The sequence below is a fragment of the Rattus norvegicus genome, chromosome 1 (genome assembly GCF_036323735.1).
Source record: "Rattus norvegicus strain BN/NHsdMcwi chromosome 1, GRCr8, whole genome shotgun sequence".
NCBI lineage: Eukaryota > Metazoa > Chordata > Mammalia > Rodentia > Muridae > Rattus > Rattus norvegicus.
Window position 1 is genome coordinate 2,848,596 of NC_086019.1, and position 19,258 is coordinate 2,867,853.

At 42.1% G+C, this 19,258-nt stretch overlaps 1 long non-coding RNA gene across 1 annotated transcript; it reads right to left on the bottom strand.

The window, feature by feature from the left end:
- Positions 1–1,463: 1,463 nt before the first annotated feature.
- Positions 1,464–3,421, bottom strand: LOC134484850 (uncharacterized). The gene is made up of 2 exons (XR_010062652.1): positions 3,226–3,421; positions 1,464–1,586 (listed from the first exon to the last, which is right to left on the bottom strand). It is a non-coding gene; the product is annotated as an uncharacterized LOC134484850 (long non-coding RNA).
- Between the last annotated feature and the right edge of the window lie 15,837 nt (positions 3,422–19,258).

Below are 19,258 nucleotides of genomic sequence, written 5' to 3' on the forward strand. Positions count from 1 at the left end.
GCCCGGCAACTGATCTGGCCGGCAGCTCTGCCTCCTCCGTTTTAGCCGGGCCTGTCAGAGAGAAGATCTATGAGAGGGGAGTTTGGGTCTGCCGGGAGGACAGGTTTCTTAGAAGGCTCTGATTTCACAAAGGTAGAGACTGTCCCATGTTAGTTCTAAGGAAGATTAGGACACAGAGATAACAAACAACACCAACAGTCAAACAAACAACAGACAGGCGTGCTGCATGGCTTTGGTACCAAACTGAAAGCAAAAAATCAGATGGAGGTGGCAAAGGTCCAGGGCCCTCTGAAAGCCAAAAATACAGACAGAGGTGCCGTAAGTCCGGATCCTCCTCCTCTAACCAGAGTCCCAGATTGAGCCCCGAAAAGTCGGGCCCCTAACACCCTTGGAACGTCTTCCAGGGCTGCGGGGCGAGAAGTCCGAGCTCGTCAGCTCCTTCTTCGTCCCGCCCAAATTCCAAACAACCTGGCTGAGTGCTCACAGAACAGACCTGGCTGAGCGCTCACAGAACAGACAGAATAAGGCAGAATGAGACAGAATCAGACAGACGCCGGCCGGCTTACCTCCCAGTGGGTGGTCGGTGGTCCCTGGGTGGAGGATCTCCTTTCCCGGCCAACGCACCAAATGAAAAGCTCTCAGGGAGAACTTTCCCTCGGGATGGAGACCCTCCAACTTTAATGACCAGACCGAGACACCACAAGATGCAATCAGAAAGAGGATTTGGTTTATTGTCGGGATACACGGGAACAGGCACCTGCGGGCGCTTCAGTCACTCGGGGGACTGGCGTGCCCCACGGAACCAAGGATGGGCTTTTTATAGGATTTTGGGGAGCAGAAGCAAGCATACAGAAGCAGATGCATGGTTACAGGGATATAATTGGTGGATTCTAATGTGGCAAGGGTTCAGCCCCGGGACAAGTTTCCTAGCTACCTTCCTTAAACATAACGACTGACTCGGCCCCCCAAGGGTTCAGCCCGGGGGCAAGTTTCTTAGCTACCTTTCTGGAACATAACGGCTGACTTGGCCCCCCAAGGGTTCAGCCCGGGGGCAAGTTTCCTAGCTACCTTCTTGGAACATAACCAGGGTGTGGGACCTCTCCCGGGGCTTTTCTCATTGTCAGGTGCTCAACCGCAGTCGTCCTGTTGCCAGGCCTTCAACCAAACACATCCTGCTTGGCAGCCGCTGTGTACTCAGTGTTCTAACCTTTCTCTGAACCAGTCATCTTAAGTACAGCCTTGCAAAATGGCGTTACTGCTGCTAAGCTGGGGTCTTTCAGGATGTGGGCAGGGGTGGGCAGTGTTGGTGGTCTCCTCTGCTCTGCAGCCTCACGGGTGCCCACCTGATCAGGCAGTGAGGTCTCTCTCCCACGGGGTTTGGGAGCAGAGAGCTGCTGCGGGCCGGGATCCGAGGGTCTTACACACATTTTTTAAAGGGGAAAATCAATAGAATCTCATAAAGATGAGCCCATACTAATTATAAAATTTTTGAAAGTGGCAGCATGATGAGCAACATTCAAGCCAACTTTGGCTATATAGTGATGGTGAGGCCAGCATGTGCTCCAGAAGAGCCTGTACCATGAAACCTAGAAGAAAAGCAAACAAAAGAAAAGAAAGGAGTGCAGTGCTTTTGTTTGTACATGATCTATGTTCCCAATGCTTCAAAAATTATTGGTTGCTGTTATACATGGGCATAGCCACAGATGAGTGTCACATCAATGACTGAGGTGCAAGAGCTGTGGTCAACTTTTACCATGTACTTGAAGTTATGCTGCCATAAACTCCTATCACACGTCTTTAAATTTATACATTAATGGTACCTCAATGGACACACCCAGAACCAGCTACGTGATAGATGCCAAGTCACTGAACTGTAGTGTATCAGAGTCCTAGGAGAACATTCTCTCTTAATAAAATGTTCACCGTCATTTAGACAGAGCATATGTTGGGAAATTCCACACTAAAAACTAGGTAGCAATTATAACAGGCAAAATCATTATACAATAAAAGGGAGACAGAGGTACTGTTCACCAATGAGCACCAAAGCCTTTCTTTCCAGTAGTCTAATCAGAAAGTCATATAAGATAGAAACACCCTCTCATCAACATCTTGGAGAACAGGAAGGAACCTGAAAAGGGATTTGCTGCTGTACCATGAAGTTTTTGCTCCCCACTGTCTCCCTTGTAACAGATGAAAAGCCTAAGATTCGAGGAAGAATTTTACTCAAGCCTAGGTTGTAAAGTTAGGGAGAATCATTGACATTATAATTTCCCTGTGTTTTTCCAAAGAGGCAGATGTTTGGAGGTGGATTCAGTGGAGTGCTAGGAAAATCATTCCAAAATTAGGCAATTTTTGTTCCTGGACATGTTCTTTGAGCTCCTTATCTAGTAGGAATCAAGAGCACAGGCATGATACTTTGCTTTAACAAAATCATTATTGTCTCTACCTCCTCTGCATAAAAACATACTAGCTTTAGTGCAGCATTCACCCTCCTTAAGGCAGACTATAGTCTCTGGAATGATAGCTACAGACAGATGTACCCAGATAGATAGAGGGCCAGGCTACGGTGGAGCACCAAGGAAAGTTCTTCCTGGAAATAAAAAAAGGGCTCTTTTTAGATTTAACTTTCTTCTGTCTTTGGATTCTTTATAGATGCCCACTTCCATAATTAGCATCAAAATAATAGGATTTGAGCATTGCCTTTGCCCCTTACATGGAATCATGCCTTTTGCCTTTTTGATCCTACAATAACCAGCTAGGAGGAGGCATTCTTCTGAAGCATTCAGACACAATGGTGACCTTGCTTAAGAGACCATCTAATAGTTCCTGTCAGTCTTCTGAGCAGGAAGACTTGGAGTAATTTGTATTGTACTTGGAAACTAAGTGAACAAAAAAAGGGAAACACTGAGGGAATTAGAAGATCTGGTCAAGAGCCAGTGTGATCAGGGATTGGAAGTTGGTCAAATTTCTTCATGTGCATGTATGGAAAAATCACTGTGAGATTGCTCATCTTGTGTAGTTAATATAAACTAATGTTCCTACAGTGAAAGAAATAAAATCAAGCAAAGTAAGACATTTTAAATGGAGTCAAATTCTAATTAACAAAGAAAATAAAAATGTCTATATTCATACTTTAAAGTAAGAAAGGACAGGAAGAGAAAGATTGTTTAAGTCCATAAAACAAAAACCTCCAAACTGAAACACAGAAATGTCAAGGAAACTCACTATGTTCAGACTCAACAATTCATGAAGAACCATATGCTGTGGCTCACGAGCCCAGAAATCCAAGTACTCTCCAACCAACAGCAAAAGCATTCCCTGTAAGGACAGGAAGTGTAAGTTGGAAGGTCAATGACCTCACAATGGTACTCTTTGAGGTTAGAGCTGAAATGGAACAATGATTGCTGGGTACAGCCCACATTTTTTCTTTGCATTGAGTCCTAAAGATCTGAAAATATGTTCAGTGAAAAGGTAGAGACCTGAGCAAGATGGTTATACCTTGTTAGCAATCCCTAGATTCCCCTATGACCAATTTCTTTCTGCTAAGCTATATTTCCCAGATTTCCTACAACTTGCCCAAACAGGGCCACATGCCAGGGTTCAATCTTCAAATACATGACCCTTTCTTGGATAGTTGATAACCAAACTCCAATAAAGATTTCACCTTTAATAATACTAGGTGGAATCATTTGAATTGCAACAAGCTGCAGACTATTATGCTTCATTGTATATTCACACAGTATTGTGTGCGTTCTCTTGCTGGAATTTAAAACACCATGACCAAACAGAACTTGCTAAAGAAAGGGTTTATTTAGCTTAAATATCCCAACATATTCTACCATAAGTAGAATTCATGGTAGAGTCATGGCAGGACTCTTGAGGCAAGAAACAAGGCAGTCGCCATGGAATAAAGCTGCTTACATGCTTGCTGTCCTTGATTTTGCCTGTTTATGTATATATACATATATACAGCCATGACCTTGTACCTAGGGGTATCAATCAATCATGATGCTCCCCTAGAGACTATAAGCCAATTAAGATCCTTCTGCTTGGTCAGATTTCTGTAGTTTGTGTTACGTTGCCAAAACCTAAATGACAAAAGATAACATACATATATTAGTGGATGGTTCACTTTCACTTGAACCCTAACATTGAGTTATACCTATTGGTTTATAGAACCTACTTCATCCATCCTCATAAAAATTGGTTTATTTTTTTATTAGATCCAGAGTAAAAAGAGTAAAACGGTAGCTTCTGACTGACACTGCGATGCTGTGACAAAACGTTCTGTTGCTTGGGACACTCCAGGGTAAGCGACTATCCTCTGTGGGCTGAGACAGAGAGACTTTGTCACATTTTCACCATAAATTCTTCATCCATTTATTCAGCGCACAGAAAGCTAGCATCCCGGCTGGGGATTTAGCTCCGTGGTAGAGCGCTTACCTAGGAAGTGCAAGGCCCTGGGTTCAGTCCCCAGCTCCGAAAAAAAGAACCAAAAAAAAAAAAAAAAAAAAGAAAGCTAGCATCCCAGAAGGCAGTGGATTAATATATTTGAAAAGATAGAGAAAAAAATACTTTGAACGATGTTCATTCTGGAATCTTCATCCTGGAAGGGAAAGTCACATATGATTTCCTCAATGAAACCTACTCTTCCCAGGCACATTTTGAGAAAGTAGAGCAAAGCAAAGCAAAGCAAAGCAAAACAAAACAAAACAAAACAAAAAAACCAATACACCTCAAACCAAACAACAACCAAAATAATTGAGAATGTAAAAGATTTACTGTGTACTTTTTGGCTCACACAACTCTAAAATGGCTTGTCAGGTCATGTTTGGATAACTTTAGTTCCCAAGGCCCCTTTTATGATTTTTATCTCAATTTGTTTCTTCAGTAATCCTGGAATATAAATACTAAAATAGTTTTTCTTTTCTCATCCTAATCCCTTAAAATCATCATGTTACTACTTCAGAATTATTAGTCATTGCCTTCAGCATCGATGCCATCTCCCACTATTAGGGCTCTTCTGGTTGTAATTTCTGATCTCCAGGCTCTCACAGACACTCTTTACCTCATAATATTTATTATGCTTGTTAGGCACTTTCATCTTATGACCAATCAACAAGATCCCTTGTCTATTTGCAGCTCTGAGGAAGTTCTAGAGGATGACGTTTGATTCTGGTCAGTGATTTGACCCTGACTATCTCTTAGTGGTGATCTGTCAGATAGAGAGCATTAGTGAATGAATGACTGTTCTGAGCCATACTCATCTTAGAACAAGACACCTTTGACCTCACAGAAGGCTGGATTTACCCCAAGACCCAGTCAATTTTATGTGTGACCAGAAGGAGTTAAACTTAACAAGACTGGCCCCAATCTATCTAGGGTGGTACCACCATTGTATAGAGTTAGACCTTCTTGAAAACAATGCTCTTTATTGTGATAGCCAAGGGAAGAGTCACTTAAGGGACTGAAGGACGTGAGTGGTCTTTTCTAACTTAGGGTGTTTCTTAAGTTAGGTTTTCTGAAGCTGTGGTAAACACCATACATAAAACTAAGTCAAGAATAAGGAAGAAAGGGTTCATTTCCTCCAACACTTTCCATGTAAAGTGACTGTAAAATGGGGAGCCACAGTAGAAACCAAAGGTCAAGAACTGTAGCCAAGACCACAGGTGAAGGTTGGTTTTTGGCTTGCTCCCTCTGTCATTCTACCTTCTTTATACTAAGATACTAGGAACTACCTGCCCAGGGATCACCCATAGTAAAGAGGCAAGGCATTCCTACCCCAATTAATAGTTAGGAATGTTCCCTATAGGCATGCATTCAGGCCAGTCTTGTAGGCAACTTTTCTTATTCTTATTCTTATTCTTATTCTTATTCTTATTCTTATTCTTATTCTTATTCTTATTCTTTCTTATTCTTATTCTTATTCTTATTCTTATTCTTATTCTTATTCTTATTCTTATTCTTATTCTTATTTGTAGTAATAGTAATCATGCCTGCTGAGTCCTGGGAGCCTCATTTACCCTGGTGTCTGGGAGCCTCTGGTGGCTATCCCCAGTTCCTCATTCCTCCCCTGCTACACATTTTTTATTCGATTACCTGACCATCCTCGAGATCCTGATGCTGTGTAGCTTATTTCCCCCTCTATTCTCCCTCCCGGTTCCACTATCACTCCTCTCCTACAGTCATCCTGTTACACACTCAGTGCAGGACTGAAGCATTTACACCCTGGTCTTCTCACATTTTATGCACAAAATGTTCTGTGGGTTGTATGTTGGGCATTGTGTGCTTCTGGATTAACATTTACTTATTAGTGAGTACATACCATGAATATTCTTTTGCATCTGGGTTACCTCACTCAGGACGATATTTTCTTATTCTATTTATTAGCCTGTGAATTTCATGAAATCATTGTTTTTATTGCTGCATAGTACTCCAATGTGTATGTTTCTCACATTTTTCTGTATACATTATTTTGTTAAGGGACATTTGGGATGTGACCAGCTTCTGGTTATTATATATAAGGCTGATATAAGCACAGTAGAACATGTGTCCTAGTTATATGTTGGAGCATCTGTTGAGTACAGTCCAAGGAATGGTATAGTTAGGTCCTCAGTAATAACTATTTCCAATTTTCTAAGGAACCACCAGACTGATTTCCAAAGTGATTTAACCAGCTTCTCGTCCCACCAGCAATGGAGGAGTGTTCTTGTTTCTGTGCATCCTCTCTAACATCTGCTTTAAATGGATTTTTTAACTTAGCAATTCAGACTGGTGTGATTTGGAAATTCAGGATCATTTTGATTCCATGTCCCTAATAATTAAGATGTTGAACATTTCTGTAGGTTCTTCTCAGCCATTTGAGATTTCTTGGTTGAGAATTCTCTAAGTATGTACTCTAATCTATAATAGGATTATTTGGTTCTCTGGAGTATACCTTCTTGAGTTATTTATTTTGGATATTAGCCCTCTATCAGATGTAGGGTTGATAAATAGCATTTCCCACCCTGTGGGCTGCCATTTTGTCCTATTGACAGGCTTCTTTGCTTTACAGAAGTTTCAGTTTTATGAGGTACATTTGTTGACTGTTGCTCTTAAAGCATAAGCCATTCAGGAAGTTTTACCCTGTGCCCAAGTACTCAAGGCTGCTCATGACTTTGTCTTCTATTAGATTCAGCATATCTGGTTTTATGTGGAGGTCCTGGATCTGCCTGTACTTGAGCTTTGTATAAGGATTTAAAAATGGATCAATTTGCATTCTTCTACTTGCAGGCCACCAGTTGAACCATCACCATTTGTTGAGCATACTTTTCCCCCCACTGGATAGAACAGGTGACCATAAGTGTGTGGATTCACTTCTGGGTCTTCAATTCTACTCCATTAATCTTCTTCCCTGTATCTCTGCCAATTTCATGCTGTTTTTATCACTATTGCTCTACACTATAGCTTGAGGACAGGGTCTGGAGGATCCCAGAAATTCCTTCATTGATGGGAAGAGTTTTTGCTATAATTAAATTTTTATTATTTCAAATAAATTTGAGAACTGTTTATTCTAACTTTGTGAAGAATTGAGTTGTGATTTTAATAGAGATTGCATTGAATCTGTAGATTGCTTTAGGTAAGATGATCATTTTGACTATATTAATCTTGCTAATCCATGAGCAGGAGATATCTTTTCATCTTCTGAAATCTTTTTTGAATTCTTTTTTCTGGGATTTGAAGTTCCCTTCCTGAAGAACTTTGATTTGCTTGGTTAGAGTCACAGCAAGATATTTTATATTATTTGTGACTATTTTGAAGACTGTTGTTTCCTAATTCTTTTTTTTTTTTTATTAACTTGAGTATTTCTTATATACATTTTGAGTGTTATTCCCTTTCCCGGTTTCCGGGCAAACATTCCCCTCCCCCCTTCCCTTCTTATGGGTGTTCCCCTCCCCACTCTCCCCCCATTGCCGCCCTCCCCCCAACAGTCTAGTTCACTGGGGGTTCAGTCTTAGCAGGACCCAGGGCTTCCACTTCCACTGCCCAGGAGCTCTCTGCGGTGGCAGCAACCAGGAAGATCTGCGCAGCCCTTTCCGGGAGCTTCAGTGCACCAGGGTTCCAGATGGCGTTTGGTGTTTTCCTCTGGCGTCCGAGATGTGTGCAGGGTGCAGTCTCTTCTGGTTTCCCAGGCGTGTCTGCCTCTCTGAAGGTTTAGCTCTCCCTCCCACGGGATTTGGGTGCAGAGAACTCTTTATCCGGTCTGTTCCTTCAGATTATGGCAATGTCTCAGGCACAGCGGTCCTTCTGCTCCTGGGCCCTCCTCTGCGGGAACCCAGAGGCCGTATACAGTTTCCTCTTGGGCCAGGGATGTGGGCAGGGGTGGGCAGTGTTGGTGGTCTCTTCTGCTCTGCAGCCTCAGGAGTGCCCACCTGATCAGGCAGTGAGGTTTCTCTCCCACGGGTTCTGGGAGCAGAGAGCTGCTGTGGGCCGGGATCCACGGGTTTGGGGCTCCCGGTAAACACAGGACGTGCCCGGTCCTAGAGGAATTCTGCCTCTCTGTGTCCCGAGTTCACCAGGCAGGTATCTTGCAGCAGAAAAGTTGGTCTTACCTGTGGTTCCGAGGCTCAAGTTCGCTCGCGGGGTGCTGCCCATGAGCTCTCTGTGCCGGCAGCAACTAGGAAGTGTTTCCTAATTCTTTCTCATACCTTTTATCCTTTGAGTAGAGGAAGGCTACTCATTTGTTTGAGTTTATTTTAAATCAAGTCACATTGTCGAAGTTGTTTATGAGCTGTAGGAACTCTTTGGTAGAACTTTAGGGTTCCTTATGTGTACTATAATATCCTCTGCAAATAGTAATATCTTCACTCCCTCCCTCCCAATTTGTGTCCCTTTGATCTATCTCTTTTTGTTGCCTAATTGCTTTGGCTAGAACTTTGAGGACTATATTGAATATGTTGGCAGATAATGGGCAGCCTTGTCTTGTTCCAGATTTTAATGGGATTGCTTTGAGTTTTTCTCCATATGGTTTGATTTTGGCTATAGGTTTGCTATATATTGTTTTCATTATATTTAGGTATGCACCTTAATTTCCTGATCTCTTCAATAATTTTGACAAGAATGGGTGTTGTATTTTGTCAAAGGCTCTTTTTAGCATCAGTGAAATATCATGTGTTTTTTTTTTTCTTTCAGTTTGTTTATATAGTGGATTACGTTGATGGGTTTCCACATGTAGAACCATTCCTACATTCCTGGGATGAATCATACTTGATCACAATTGTCTTATTCAGGGTTTCTATTCCTGCACTCACATCATGAAAAAGAAGCAAGTTGAGGAGGAATGGGTTCACTCAGCTGACACTTCCACACTGCTCTTCATCACCAAAGTGAATCAGGAATGTAACCAAGCAGGTTAGGAAGCAGGAGCTGATGCAGAGGCCATGAAGTGATGTTATTTACTGGCGTGCTTACTTCCCCTGGCTTGCTCAGCTTGATTTCATATAGAACCCCAGACTATCAGCCCAGGAATTGCACCACCCACAGGAAGCACTCCTGCTTTGATCACTAGTTGAGAAAATGCCTTATTGCTGAAACTCCTGGGAGGCATTTCCTCAAGGGAAGCTCCTTTCTCTATGATAACTCCAGCTTGTGTCAAGGTGACTCACATAACAAACCAGGACATTGGGAGATAATCCTTTTGATATGTTCTTGGATTCAGTTTGCAAGAATTTTGTTGAATATGTTTCCATCAATATTTATCAGGGAAATTGGTCAGTAGTTCTCTTTTATTGATGGTTATTTTTGTGGTTTGGTTTGCCGTGTAACTGTGGCTTCATAGAAAGAATTGAGTAGTGTTCCTTCTGTTTCTCTTTTATGGAATAGTTTGAGGATTATTGGTATTAGAACTTCTTTGAAGGTATGATAGAATTCTGCACAGAAACAATCTGTTCCTAGGGCTTTTTTGGTTGAGAGACTTTTCTTTTCTTTTTTTCTTTTTTTCGGAGCTGGGGACCAAACTGAGGGCCTTGTGCTTGCTAGGCAAAGTGCTCTACCACTGAGCTAAATCCCCAATACCCGGGAGACTTTTAATGATGACTTCTAATTCATTAGCGGTTATGAGAATGTTTAGATGGTTTGCTTGATCCTGATTTAACTTTAGTACCTGGTATCTCTCTAGGAAATCATCCACTTCATTCAGGCTTTCCAACTTTCTTGACTATAGACTTTTGTAGTAGGTTTTGATCATTTTGTTTTAATTTCCTCAGTTTCTGTTGCTATATCTCCCTTTTCATCACTGATTTTGTTAATTTGGATACTGTTTCTGTGCTTATCATGAATCTGGCTTAAGTTTTGTCTATCTTGTTGATTTTCTCACAGAACTAGCTCCTAATTTTTGATTCTTTGTGCAGTTCTTTTTGTTTCTACCTTGTTGATTTCTGTCTTATTTTGATGATTTCCTGGCATCTACTTCTCTTGGGTGCATTTGTTCTAGAGTTTTCAGATGAGCTGTTGAGCTGTTGGTACATGATCTTTCCAATTTCTTTGTGGAGACCCTCAAAAAGAGTTATGAATTTTCTTTCTAGCAATGCTTTCATTGTGTGCCATAAGTTTTGGTATGGTGTGCCTTCATTTTCATTGATTTCAAAAGTCTTTTTAATATTTTTGCCTCAACTTCTTGAATGATAAATTATCTGTCTTATTATTTGACCTGTGGAGTTCATCTTTAAAATGCTTTGAAACCTCAGAATTTCAAAACTTTGGAAAGAGGAACAAGGAGAAGTCAGTAAAATGGCTGTTGTACAAATGTGAAGCTCTGAGTTCAAATTCCTTTTATCCATGTAAATTGTGAATATATTGTGGCAGGTGGATCCCTTCCATTTCACTGGCCAGTCATCTACTGTATAACAAACAAACAAACAAACAAAAACGACCATGAACCATGACCTTCATAGATGCATGTGGAACAAACATGTGCCCTTATTTGTGCTCTCATGTGTGTGCATGTGCATCACAAGATAGGCTGATGACACATTTCTTGTAGCAAAAATACTGAGGATGTGGAGCCAAAAAATTCAGTATATCAACACCAGCCTCATTACAGAGTGATTTTATTTTTTTTTTATTTTTTTTCATCTCTGAGAAGCCTTTCTGTGTCTCAGTCGGCCTCATGCCAAGTGCCTATGCACTCTGATTCTGTTCTTACTATGTTCTTTTTCAACTTCTATTTTGGACATTCTCTTATTTTAAAGCAGAGGCCGCCATCTAAAATCCTTTCTCATTTGAAAGTATTTTTTTTTAACCTCTTTAGTCTTTACCAAAACTCTGTCAATAGATTTCCATGACTTTTTTTTAAAATTTATTTAATACTTAATAATAATTCTTTGGTTTCCGGGCAAACATCCCCCTCCCCCCTCCCATTCCTTATGGGTGTTCTCCTCCCAACCCTCCCCCCATTGCCGCCCTCCCCCAAGCAGTCGAGTTCACTGGCGGTTCAGTCTTAGCAGGACCCAGGGCTTCCCCTTCCACTGGTGCTCTTACTAGGATATTCATTGCTACATATGAGGTCAGAGTCCAGGGTCAGTCCATGCATAGTCTTTAGGTAGTGGCTTAGTCCCTGGAAGCTCTGGTTGCTTGGCATTGTTGTACATATGGGGTCTCGAGCCCCTTCAAGCTCTTCCAGTTCTTTCTCTGATTCCTTCAGCTGGGGTTCTATTCTCAATTCAGTGGTTTGCTGCTGGGATTCGCCTCTGTGTTTCCTGTATTCTGGCTGTGTCTCTCAGGAGCGATCTACATCTGGCTCCTGTCGGTCTGCACTTCTTTGCTTCATCCATCTTGTCTAATTGGGTGGCTGTATATGTATGGCCCACATGTGGGGCAGGCTCTGAATGGGTGTTCCTTCAGTCTCTGTTTTAATCTTTGCCTCTGTAGGAACAGTTTTGAACATTTGAAAGATCAACACTTACTGTTGTTGTAAAAATATATAAATAAAAAAGTATGGTTGTCTTTTATCTCACTAGGTCCGCACCACAGTGCCCAAGGTATCTGCTAGATATCTTGGCAGAATCACATCCCAACTCTTCGGCGGCCCAGTGTCTCATCGCTAGACTGTCCTATAAACCTGTGTGTCAGGAGTGCTGTAGACCTGTTTTCCTGTTTTCTTTCAGCCAGTTATGGGGACAGAGTGTTCTGTTTTCGGGCGTGTAGTTTTTCCTCTCTACAGGTCTTCAGCTGTTCCTGTGGGCCTGTGTCTTGAGTTCACCAGGCAGGTCATTTGCAGCAGAAAAGTTGGTCTTACCTGTGGTCCCGAGGCTCAAGTTTGCTTGCGGGGTGCTGCCCAGGAGCTCTCTGCGGCGGCAGCAACCAGGAAGATCTGCGCAGCCCTTTCCGGGAGCTTCAGTGCAGTAGAGTTCCAGATGGCGTTTGGTGTTTTCCTCTGGCGTCTGAGATGTGTGTGCAGAGTGCAGTCTCTTCTGGTTTCCCAGGGTGTCTGCCTCTCTGTAGGTTTAGCTCTCCCTCCCACGCAATTGGGTGCAGAGAACTGTTTATCCGGTCTGTTTCCTTCAGGTTCCGGCGGTGTCTCAGGGGCAGGGGTCCTGCTGCTCCTGGGCCCTCCCCTTCGGGAACCCAGAGGCCTTATACAGTTGCCTGTTGGGCCAGGGATGTCGGCAGGGGTGGGCAGTGTTGGTGGTCTCTTCCGCTCTGCATCCTCAGGAGTGCCCACCTGACCAGGCGGTGAGGTCTCTCTCCCTCGGGGTTTGGGAGCAGAGAGCTGCTGCATACAGAGTGATTTTAAATCTAGCCTTGACTAAGTGATAAACAAACAAGAAACAAAAAGTGATGGTAGAATACAGAAGAAAAAGCGCCTTTTTATCAGTCATTTGCATTTCCAAAATATTTATGTTTCTAATTTTCAGGAAATAGTTGATCAGTGAGGGTAGCTGAGGTGGTTTTAGTAGGAATGGCCCCATAGACACATGTGTTTGAATGCTTCATCAACAGGGAGTGTTATTATATTAGGAGGTGTGGCCTTGTTGGAGTAGGTGTGGCCTACATAGAGGAACTCTGTCAATGAGGTAAGCTGTTGTGGTTTGCCCTGAAGTTATCTGTATTTTGATGCTAATTCCACTACCCCAAGGACAGCTGCCTAGTCAAGGACTCAGAACTCAGGTGACTTCACCAGAACCACCTCCCCATTGAATTTGTAAAGTACAGGTTAGGGGCAGGTACAGGATAGAAGGAGGCCTGTCATTGGAGGAGAAGGAAGGATGGGCAGGAGAGAAGTTTGAAGGAAGAGGAGTAGCTGAGAAGAGAAAGGAGGAGACAGGAGGGAGAGAGGGGCAGAGAAGCCGTGGCAGGACAAGATAGCAGGTGATGTTAAGATTCCTGTGTATCTACAGGTTGTTATTAATGTTCTCAAGGGATGGATGGTACCAGGCTTTGTATGTTTAAGTGGGCAATTATATCTTATCAATTGGGTCAAAGATTATTGTGTCGTGTTTTCTTTTATGTGAAGGTTTGAGTGTAGGAAAGTGTGTGGTGACAAGAGACACTGGGCCGCCGCAGAGTTGGGATGTGTTTCTGCCAAGATACCTTGGGCACCGCGGTGCGGACCTAGCAGGATAAAAGACAACCAAACTTTTTTATTTATATATTTTTACAGCAACAGTAAGTGTTGATCTTTCAAATGTTCAAAACTGTTCAAAACTCTTCTTGCTGCCTGATGATGTAGACATAAGACTCTCGTCTTCAGAACCTGCTCCTTACTGTGACTGAACCTCAGGAAAGAGCACCAATTAAGGGCTTTCCTTTATATTAGTTGTAGTCATCATGGTATCACTTCACAGCAATAGAACAGTGACTAAATCAATCGGGAGGAAGAGTTCATGGAGAAATATTCCTATTGGCTTGCTCTCTTTGGTCTGCTATCCCTATGCTCTTATAGAACCGAAGACCCCCACTTAGAAGTCATTCCAGGCACTGCGAGTTGCACACAGGAAATTACTTAAGAGACTTGCCCAATTGTCAGTTGGATGGAGACAATACCTCATTTAATGCATCTTCTTCTAAATTCAACTCTAGTTGATATTAGGTTAACAAAGACTAAACAGAATACACATTTAACATTTTGTGAATTCTTGTCCTTTGAGCTTTTAAGTTTGATACTGCTGATTTCTATCCCAGGAGGTCTTGAGCTTGTCTTTGCATGGCTAACTTAAAACGATACTTTTAAATTCCTTCAAGGGCCTGGAGAGATCACTTACCCATTAAATCATTGACTGTTCTTCTATAGGTCCCAAGTTCAATTATTAACACTCACATGACAGCCAACAACTATCTGCAATTCAAGAAGCAGGGAGTCAGATCTCTTTTCTGTCCTCTTACATACCAGGAATATGTGGTACATATTCATCCATATAGAGACAGGCAGACATTTTTGCACATATAAATAAGTTTATTTTACTAAAATAATAAAAATAAATTTCATTTATTTTCAAATTTTTATTTATTTTATGTGAATGAATTGTCTCAGTCAGAAAAGGATGTGGAATCCACTGGAACTAGAGTTGCATTTAGCATGTTGGAGTTGAGCATTAAACCTGAAGAACATCTAGTGCTCTTAACTGTTATACCTTGTCTGCAGTTCCAAAATAAATGTTAATAAACTTTGCTTTCATCTATGTGGAGGTAGCAGTGCATGCTTTTCATCCCATCACTTAAGGCACATGGCTTTCTTGAATTTGAGACTAGCTTGATCTACAGAATATGTTCCAGGACAGCCAGGGCTATGCAGAGAAACCATAACACAGACAACCAAAAGAAACAAGAAAAAAGAAAAAAAAGTTCCTACATCCTGTAAGTCTAGAAATAACAGCCCTGTATAGGATTGTGATTTATTTTGAGGAGAGGCTAATGTTTCTCAGGGTGACCTAGAACTTAATATGTAGCTAAGGCTGGTTATATCATCTCATGGTGAATCTGACCCAACTTCTCAGCTTTCTAACTACTGGAATTTCAAGCAATATTCCTAAGCCCTACCTTTTGGCTACATCATTCAAAAGATGTACAGAGGGGGCTGGAGAGACATAGGAGTAGTTAAGAGGAGCTGACTGTGCTTCCAGAATACTAGAGTTCAATTCCCAGTACCCAAATGGAAAGCCTCTGGCATTCACTATGCATAGCACACACATACTGCAATATATATATATATATATATGTGTGTGTGTGTGTGTGTGTGTGTCTGTGTCTGTGTATCTGTGCATGTGTGTGTGTGTGTGTGTGTACACACACACACACATATACATGCAGGCAAACAACAACCAATCAATAAATAAATAAACACATACATACACAAATACATAAATACAAAAATAAATAAATATGACGTAAAAAAGAGATTTTAAAAAGATATATGAGGGCTGGAAAGATGACTCAATGTTAAGAGAACTGACTAGTTTTCCAAATGGTACCTAGCTCAGTTTGCAGCAACCATGTGGTAGCTCAGAACAAGGTTTAATGGGATCCAGTGTCCTATTCGTCTTATTCTGCTGTATCTGAAGAGATCCATAGTATACTCAGATACACTAAATAAGTAAAATGTTTTTGAAATATGATTCGAACAAGACTCTCTATACTTACTTTCCTTTAAGAGATTTCCCTTTCCCTGTTTTTTTTTTTTTTTTTTTTTTTTTTTTTTTTTTTTTTTTTTGTCTATATAGTTAAAGTTTGTGCCTATTCCTGTGTGACTGGCTGTATAGTTTGACATGCCTGTCCATTTCTTTTCTTTTTTCTTATCTTTCATTTTGTTTGTTTGTTTGTTTTATGTTGCTTTTGTTTTTTGTTTGTTTGTTCGTTTGGATTTTAGATGGGGTTTCTCTCTGTGTTGATCTGACTGTCCTGGATCTCACTCTGTTGACTAGAGTGGTCTCAATCTGAAAGAGTCCCATTCCTCAGCATTAAAAGCATCCCTCATGCAGGGATTAAAGGATTCACAGCTGCCTGGATAATACAGGATTTCTCTCTGTGTAGCCTTGCATGTTCTCGAACTTAGTTTGTAAACAGGTTAGCCTGAAACTCACAGAAATCCACCTGCTTTTGCCTCTGGAGTTCTGGGATTAAGGCAAGTACCACCACTGGTGAGCAACAACTAGCATTTTTAACGTGGGTTCTGGTGTTTACACTAAGCAAGCCTTTCACTGAGAGGGTGTAGGCTATCTCTCTACCCCACCCCCTTTTGTCAGTATTGTCTTTTGTCTTGAGACAGAGTCTCATATAGTCCACCTGACCTTGAACTGATTATTTTATTTGAAGGTTTTTCCACTACTTTTATAAATAAACTTACAAATTCAAAAGTCTACTGATAGAACTAAGTAGTTTTAAATATACAGTTCTGCAGAAAGGGAACCCTGGCATAGAGAAAAGGCATAGATGCCATGTTGGGAGCGATGCCCTTGAAGCCCTCCATTGTTGATGTTATTATTATGGTTAGAATTAAGTATGACTGGGTTCATGGAAAATCCCCAGCCAGCTGCAGAAGACTAATACAAATCTGGTGGTCAAGAAAAATAATAATATGATAAAGATATCCTGCTGACTAATAGATATAACAAACCTGTGACCTTTCTGACATCCTGTCCTAACCCTGACCACAGGAATATTGTGTCCTTGGCCTGTGTAACTATTTCTTACTCTCTCCCTCCCTCTGTTACCCATGTTATGGTATACATTCAGCCTTGGGAAAAAATAAAATTGTCGCCTGGATCAGACTCTTGTCTTGGCTTCCTTCTTCACATCCTTTGTCCCCTATTCTGTTCCAGGTACACCCCTGGACCAGTCGTTTACAAATGGTGCCCAGTGTGTGGCTGTTTGGAGGTCTCCTGGAGGAGAATGTCATCCCCAGTGAATAGGCAGGCCTGTCTTTCTTGTTTCTCAGAGCCTTTGCTCCCCCTCAGAGCTTTTGCTCCTCCTTGGAGCCTTTGCTTCCCCGCTTCTGGCAACCATGGACTACCCGACCTTGGTTCAGAGGCTTGGTGTATGTTTCTCTACGGATGACACAGATCTCAGTGGTGAGTGATGGGACAAGCATTCTACAGTTACCTTTTGTGACAGGACTCAGGGAGTCATTCAAGATGCGAAGAATAGGGATAAAAAAAAGAAAAGAAAAAAGAAAAAAGTAAAGAAAAAAATTTTTAAAAATGCTTAGATTTTGTAGAAATATTTGTCCATAGTTCCCCCAGGAGGAAACAATTAACACAAAAGATAGTGCAGAGTTAGTGATTGTTTTTGTTGCTGAAATATCCCCTCTGTAATGAATAAAAATTGTGTGCTTTTTGGGTTTGAGGTTGCCTCTTCCTGTATGGTTGGGCAACCCCACATACCTGGATTAAAAACCTTATACCCTCATGCTATTGCAGCGGTCACTTTGTCAATCTGTGCTCTGTGGGTGGCCCTCCTGAGGTAGGGCCACTATGGGGTCTTACAACATTTTGGTGCACCTGCCAGGAACTGTGCTCCCCCAGACTACAATTGTTGAGGATATTGGAGGTAAGCTCTAGCAAATCTGTGTTTTGTGTTCTGTGTTACTTTCTGTTTTGTCTCTGTGTCGCGTCTCGTCTTTGTTTCATATTGTCTTGTGTTTGTCTTCGTCTGCTGTCTGAAGAGTTTGAGTCCCCCCTGGAGAGAAGTTAGAGTCCCCTTGGTGGTTGCTGTGGGTCCTGTGAGGGGCTTATGTCTGTGACAGGCAGACGTGCTAGTTGTCACAGGCCACAGGCCCTAAAGGATGCTCTAGGAGGAGAAATAATCTAGAGGACACTCTGGTATCTCGTTGGGAGGTGGGGTCAGATAGTCCTCCTCTTCCTGGAAGCAGCTTAGGTTAAGCTGCAGTTTGGGCCAGGTACTGAAGGTATCAGGCATTTGTGGAAATTGCTTATAGGACACCTTGTCTTGGTCTTGTTTGTCTAGTTTGTTTTCTGCGGTATTGTCGAGTATCTTCTTGGCTTTTGCTTCACTTTTGAACTTGGACTGATGACTGTGTTTGAAATCATGGACTTAAGACTGTGTTTGAAATCATGGAACTGTTTGTTTTGTTTGTCAAGGAATTTTACTTGGTCCTCTTGGTGCTTAACTTGGAAATGATTTGCTTGAAAGAAATTGTTTTCTGCCAGGGAGTTTTGTCTTTCTCTCTTGAGCCTCCTTCCCAAGAAGAGATGCCCCTCCTTTTGATCCCCTTGCCCAGTCTAGCAGATGTTAACAGTTTATCACACATGTATATGAAGGACTCCAGGTTAGCGAATGATCTTGTCCGAAGTAGGCATTAACAAGAACCTGAAAGCTTTGCCTTGGATCCTGAAGAAAGGTTCTCCCTATTGCTTAGACATTCACAGCTTCTAAGAAAGGGAAGCACAGAGTGAGGAAGTGTGGGGCTGAGGGTGGCAGCTAGCAAGCAAACTGCAGGCTGCACACAGGCAGCTGCGCAGCTCAGGCCAAGTCAGCATAAGAGGAGTTTCAAGGTGATGAGCCTGGCTGGGGTTGAAGCTTTAACAGCAAAAAGATAGATTATTATGAGACCTTTGGCCCTGAAAAAAAAATTGCAGTTGCTGCCTTCAGTGGCCAGACCTTCAACACTTGCTCACAGAAGGAGAGCATTCATTAAGAGAAGTTCTTTAAGGGAGCCTGCCTTATCTGCTGGCCCTATTCCAGGAGAGGAGTTGATCTCCAACATTAAGTTACCTTCCCCGTTAGTCATCATTGACATAGAGAGTGCCTCTGATCCTAACCCTGCAGCAGTCAGTTCCTGCCCCTGTGGTCAAAATGCCCCAGGTTGGGGGTCAGGGGAGCCCCTAAAGTATTTTCATAAAGAGTGTGCAGCAGACTGTGAATAACTTTGTTTTGCCAGACAGAACAGGCTTTACTCTAGGATGATAAGAGGAGAAAGTCTTGGCACTGGCTCTTCAGCTTACTCCAACTGGAGGCTGTGGCCAAGGTCAGGATCAATGTTTTCTTTTCCATGGTCCTCTAAGCCAGTAAGACAGCTTGGTGAAGGACTGTTACTGAAGTCCTGGGAGGGCTGTAGTTCTATTAAAGATCAGTATTCCAGTGTTAGCAAACTCTATATTGGATATAAGAGGCAGGAAGCCCAACTCAATTGTGAGCCTGCCTCAGGAATGGCAACAGAAAGAGTCCTTATAGTCAGTTATCGCTAACTATAGCTTACTCTCTGATACCTGAGGCTTCAATCGGATAACACCCTCCTGGGCAAGTCCCCCTTCAATACTAGATGCTA